This window comes from Hippoglossus stenolepis, chromosome 20 (genome assembly GCF_022539355.2).
Source record: "Hippoglossus stenolepis isolate QCI-W04-F060 chromosome 20, HSTE1.2, whole genome shotgun sequence".
Taxonomy (NCBI): Eukaryota; Metazoa; Chordata; class Actinopteri; order Pleuronectiformes; family Pleuronectidae; genus Hippoglossus; species Hippoglossus stenolepis.
In genome coordinates, this window is record NC_061502.1 from 13,859,160 (window position 1) to 13,865,159 (window position 6,000).

Below are 6,000 nucleotides of genomic sequence, written 5' to 3' on the forward strand. Positions count from 1 at the left end.
AAATATTATTTAAATCATTCAAAGGATTTTGTATGCCTTGTCTGGAGATCTTCAAAGTTTGTCTTGTGAACGTCTACTTTTATAATAATAGGCTGCCAGTAATATTCAGTCTTCAGCTGAGGGATCACAGTGGTGGTGTTGACTGCAATACACCACAATGTAAATGGGAAGGACATAGACAATCAGGAGCAACTCTCAATATAATGTAGTCCAAAGTTAGCATACATATCCATAACTAATGAAATGTTAAATCACCAGACACCAGTTTAGTGAAAACAAGCACAAATTGAACTTCTGATCACGATGACGATGCCTCAGAGCAGAGAGCAGTTAACTACAAACATCTGCCTTCTAAACAATAGATAAAGTTGAAAAAACATAATGCAATGTTAAGTTATTATACAGGTTCTCAAAAGCAACAACAGGAGACCACATTAGTGGCTTCACAAACAGATTTGTTTTTCATATTTTAATTTATTTTAAATTGAAATGCCTGAGAGTCGCATTTTTGAAACGAGATTCATACTAACATTAATATTTAAGGTGAGTGAGAGTCTGTCTTCTAATTTCTAACAGTTCTAATTGAACATTTAACATGTATCATGTATTATAATAAGTCTGCTGATAAAGAAAAGTATTAAAAGGTTTGAATAAAGTAACACAAGAGCTTTAAAATGTAATTAGCGCTGTTAAATTCAGAGTGAATGACTAACTTCTACAGCCTATCCTCTGGTTATTTAGGTTGTGATCATTAATGTTGTCATATAATATTATAATGACTGACTATGAGGAGTGAAAGGCTGTTATTGGTCTATTTGTCCCTTTCATTTGATTTTAATTATCGTGTGAATCTATAAAAAACGAACTAAAAGTTCAACCTAAACTCCTGAAGGTAAATCCAGTGTTTGTCAGCGTCATATTTAATATGTTACAGAGCATCTGACTTCATTACATATATTTACATGTGTTTGATCACAGTCACCTCTGCGTGACTTAAACCTGTTTTTTCAACTCTGTTGCAAATCCTGGCACTTTCACACACCACAGGCCGAATATAAAACAAACTGTAGATACATTGATCACATGGCGGCCTCCTTGGCTCTCACATGTTTGTCTTTGCAGTGTGAACAGACTAAGCCCCTCTACTCAGCTGTCATAATTTGTTAACGAGTCTTTTCAGGGAGGGGGAAAAAGAAAAAGAGAAGACAGGGGGAGAAAAAATAAAAAGAAGGCTCTTCACGAGTGACTGAAAGCAGAGATCCATCCAGAGAGGGAACCCAGGGGCGACATCAGACCGATTTCAGACCAGCCCGTGATGGCATCTCTGTATATTTTAATATTAATGACCCCGGCCGCAAAGCCGCCTTTAAGCCTCCAACAGGTGCCCCTGCCCCACTCGAGTCTGAAAACCCAGGATCATTCAACATCCCACTATCCACCACAACCAGCGGGCAATAAAGACTGCAAATGAAGAGGATGAAGGCAGAGAGGAGGGAAAAAAAGACATAAAGAGGAGAAGGGGAGTTAGAGAGTCAGCCATCTCTTGCAAATAAGTTTTTGAGTCACTTTCCCCAGCTGAAACACGGGTCGATATTCCCCCCCTCCCTTGAGAAAGAGATTGACTTTTGTTTGGAGTTTGTGAGAAGTGGGAATCAGAAGCGGGACAATGGGACTCCCCACGGTGAGAGGCTGAGAGGAGCCATCTCAAATCAGTCAGCCAGGGGACTGACTAATCCGTCCATTGTCCCTCCCCAGCCACCGGCCGCACATCAACACATTCGCCCCCCATTGTCCCCCACCCTCATGCAGCGGGATTTGCTCTCCCCAACAGCCAGTTTTGTCCACGGCAGTTCGAGCGGAAGTTTCTCACTGACAATTTGCCCCAAATAGATTTGTCAGAGCGTCCAACTGCACCGCACCGACTTGTGGGTTTCTGGGTTTGGGTCTGGGTCTCTGTCTTCCTTTTTGCTGTGCATGTGGAGGTGTGCACGCAGGGGTGTGTAGATCTAGATTACACACCAGTGGAGGACCATCGGGAGTTACAGTCATTTGAGTGGAGGTCCTGAGGGAATTGGACTTTAGGAAATCAAGCCAGAGAGCATGGATTTACTGTAACTAACATAATGACTGTGTTTCTCGATAAATGAAGTTCTGCTCCAACACATCCAGGGGGAAGCTGACAGGGACCAATAAAGCTGCCAGTGTGAAAAACAATAACCCCCACCTGTTGACTGACGTTGTCTTATGACACGACAGATACAGTCTTTATACTTGAGTAGAATTATGTCACAACAATGTACATTGATTGGGTCGTTTTTAAGTGGATTTGTCATATTTGGTGAAACTAAAATAGATTTTCTTCACTAAAACTACGGTGTTGTGAGAAAAACAGGGACATCATCCTAATGTGCACTTGTCCTTAATAGAATAAGTTTACACAAAGCAATCAATAGCAAGTAAATAAATGAGAAAATTATTATAACTTTTATTTTACTGCAGTAGCTGAAGTGTCCCCATATATTTTAAAATACAGGCTGTAATTGTAGAGCATGAGAAATTAATTCATCTTAATTCTGCATATTTGATATTTCTTTACAGGTAAGTATTAGATCAGTTATAGGTCTATGAGGAGGACAGCATTCGGGTTGCCAGCTTCGACACTTTTTCGTCTGAGATATGCAGCAGTTAGAATAATAATTATGTGGGTTCTACACTTTATAATAAGCTCTTAAGACTGAAGTTATTCGTGGTTATAACTTCTTCCGATTTTCTTCAGGTTTTGCTGAAGGTAAAGTGTCAAGGATCCTGCTGGAGGATAAACACCCACTGGGGGATTTCTTTGAACAACCTGGCAACCCAGTCAATGAGGCATTATTGAGCTGATTACCTATTAATGCAGCCGTTGAAAACCATTATAAAGAATGATATATTGGAAAGTGGTGTCAATATTTCAGTTTATAAAGTTAAAGAACAAACACAATGCTGCATCCTGATTGGCTTAATTCCCGTGTCTGTGTGATTGTCGGGATCAGAGCAATTAGTGGATTACAATCAGTCACAGTTTGAAATGCTGGGATTAGATTGTAAAATAAAGATGAAAAGCTTAAACGCAATCACGAGATCCCTGTCAGATTTATACTTCCCATTGATTTCTTAAACAAATCAAGACTTTAGACCCTTTAAAATCCAAACGAACACGTAGACAGGTGACCTCCATATGTTTACTGACTTCTGTTCCAGAACTGTCCTTGGTGCTGAAACCAGGCTCCATATTTTACGCTTATTTTAAAAAGTGTAATCACATTTAACACTGTTGAGTATTAATATTATCGCAGACAGGCCTGTTGACATGTTGAAGAAGTTGCCTGTGTCACCTGGAATCCCAGCACTCATCACACTGTAGTGACTGTAACTCTCACCATGGCTTTACAGTGGAGGCGATCATCTGCTGATAAACACCAGCAGTGGGGCTGTAAGATGACTAACAATGATCTCCCTGGTCATTTTAAAGAGTGTGGGCCTTTAGTCTCCTTCATTATTTGCTCCCCATTATTTGCTCTCTGGAGCTTAGTGACTTCTCCCGAAAGCCAATTGCTTTACGCTTGGTTGGATATAGAGGGCTGCACAACAAGTGATAGCAGTGCGTAAAAAGATGGTTTAACTATGGCGCACGGGCAGGCGATGATCACCCACCGCAGCAACAATCTGAAATCCACTGTAAATCAAAAAGGGTGATTTTAAATATTTTAAATTGATGCATTAAACGAGTAGAACTCAGATTTAGTCATTTCCACATGAGCTGAGGGGGAAAAAACTGAAATCAAGCCGTGCGTAAACGTGCGTAAAACATGACAACATCCCATTTACACCTGGTTTAATTGATTTTTTATAGCTTTTTTCTCAAATGATCTTTCTGTATTACTTTGCAGTGACTTCTGTTGGACACTCACTTGTTCCTAGTTGTTAAAGTCGATCCTCTAATGCGTCAAGTATCCGCATACTGATGCAGAGCCCCCCACCCATAAAATAAAACAGATACACAATCCACTGCCCCCTTTGTTAGCGTCATTTCATTGACTGCTGGAGGAGAACAGAGTCACTAATACAAAAAAAGTGAAAGAGGCAACCCCGGCAACCATGATGTTGGTTATATTTGTGTAAAGGCTATCAGTGAATGACGAGGATTAGGACGAGTTAAGGAGATTATGTCACACATTCACCATTCGCCCACACCGGCAGCCACCCACACACATGCGCGCACACGCACACACACACCACACACACTTCAGAAATTACTGCAAAAAGTGTTATTGATCGGTGAGAATGGAAACGTGATTTCTAGTGATTTTAATTCAGTCAAGTCGAGTCTGGTGTTTGGGGCGTTGACTGTGTCATATTCGGCTAATTAATGAAAAAAAGGCGCGGTGGTTACCTACAAAGAGCTAATCCTTCAAAAAATAGGAGAAGTCGGTGAAATAGTCTTAATGATAAAGGTGCATTGAAGCCTTTATTGTGCGGACTATTTATAGAAGATAACAAAAACCGGGAGCAAAGGCTTTCTGTGGCTCTGCAGGAAAAATCAAAAGGAATATCATAGTGATTTCTCTTCAGGCTTGTTAGTCTCCAGCCGGAGCTGCTCAGCTAAAGGGCAGGTTGAAAGACACAACAATGGCTAATTGCAATTAACTACGCCTCTCCGCCTCGCCCCTGTCCGCTTAAATCGACACTTTGTGCGTCCATATGGCCTTCAGTGTACCGTGGGAATGAACACAATTAAAAACAGAATATGGATTTCTGGAGTTACCCGGTGAAAGCGCAGCAAGCTGTCAAGGTCAGAGTGTCAGTGCGCGCGGCCTACGGCCTCCGGACAGCCGAGCACGGTGTGCACCCACCCCGGTGTCCAGCAGCCAGTCACCGGCTACAGGCAGGGGGTGCTGGGAGGTGTGCAACACGAGGGTGGAGGGAAAACCAGAACCTGTAGACGCACGAGTTTGAGAAAATTCGAATGAATAACGATGATGATAATAATGATTGGTTTAGATATTTTTGTTTGATTTGGATTCAAATTGTAAAAATTAATTGTGTTGAGAGTAAAATGCACCAAAGAAGTGTAAAAAGTAGTTGAGGTGAAAGTGGAGTTTAATATAGAGGCGAAAACATGTTAAAAACGTATACAAAATATATTATCATATTATTAAATGAGAGTGCTCAGTGCAATGTGGAGATATGTATGGAACTGTTAAAAAATAAAATAACAATAACAAGAAAATTCCACTATAATAAGTTAAATGTTGTGATTATTATCGTTATCTCTTATTTAAACTCTTATTGGGATTGGATTGGATGTTTATTTATTGGTTTGTTTTAATTTATTATTAATTTATGTATTTAATGTGGCTCATTATAAGCTATAATGTTGAAAATAGGAGAAAGTCGTATAATGACAGTAATGGTGGAAAGTCACATTTTGCTACATTATACTTTTTAAATAGTTTGTTACTTCGACACTTAAAACACCAGATTAAAAACGGATTAAAAAACGAATTGATCAGGCTTTCAAAGAAATAACAATTCTACCAAATTAATGTTAATCGTTTGGTGGAATCCGTTCTTTAGAATGTATTGTGATAATGTGACACAGATCCAGTCTTCAATGTGACATCTTCTGTATTCTTCTACCTGTTGACAGTTCTGAATGATCAGTGTCTATATTCAGCACTTCACTCCCTGATGTTAACACATGGAACCAGACGTGATTGTTTCTGAGCTTCCGTAGAAAACACAGCGCGTAACACAGACAAACGTCCAAACCCCTTCGTGAGATATTCACATAAATAAATATGGAGTAAACGCAAATTCAAAATGCTGCAGAAAATATGTGCAACGAGCAACACGTGTTTTTTCTCTCTCCTCTGGATCAATGAGCAAGGCACTTCACATCTCCTGCACACGCATTCACACCACCAGTCACACACGCGCACACGCCAGTGACGTCAGGCT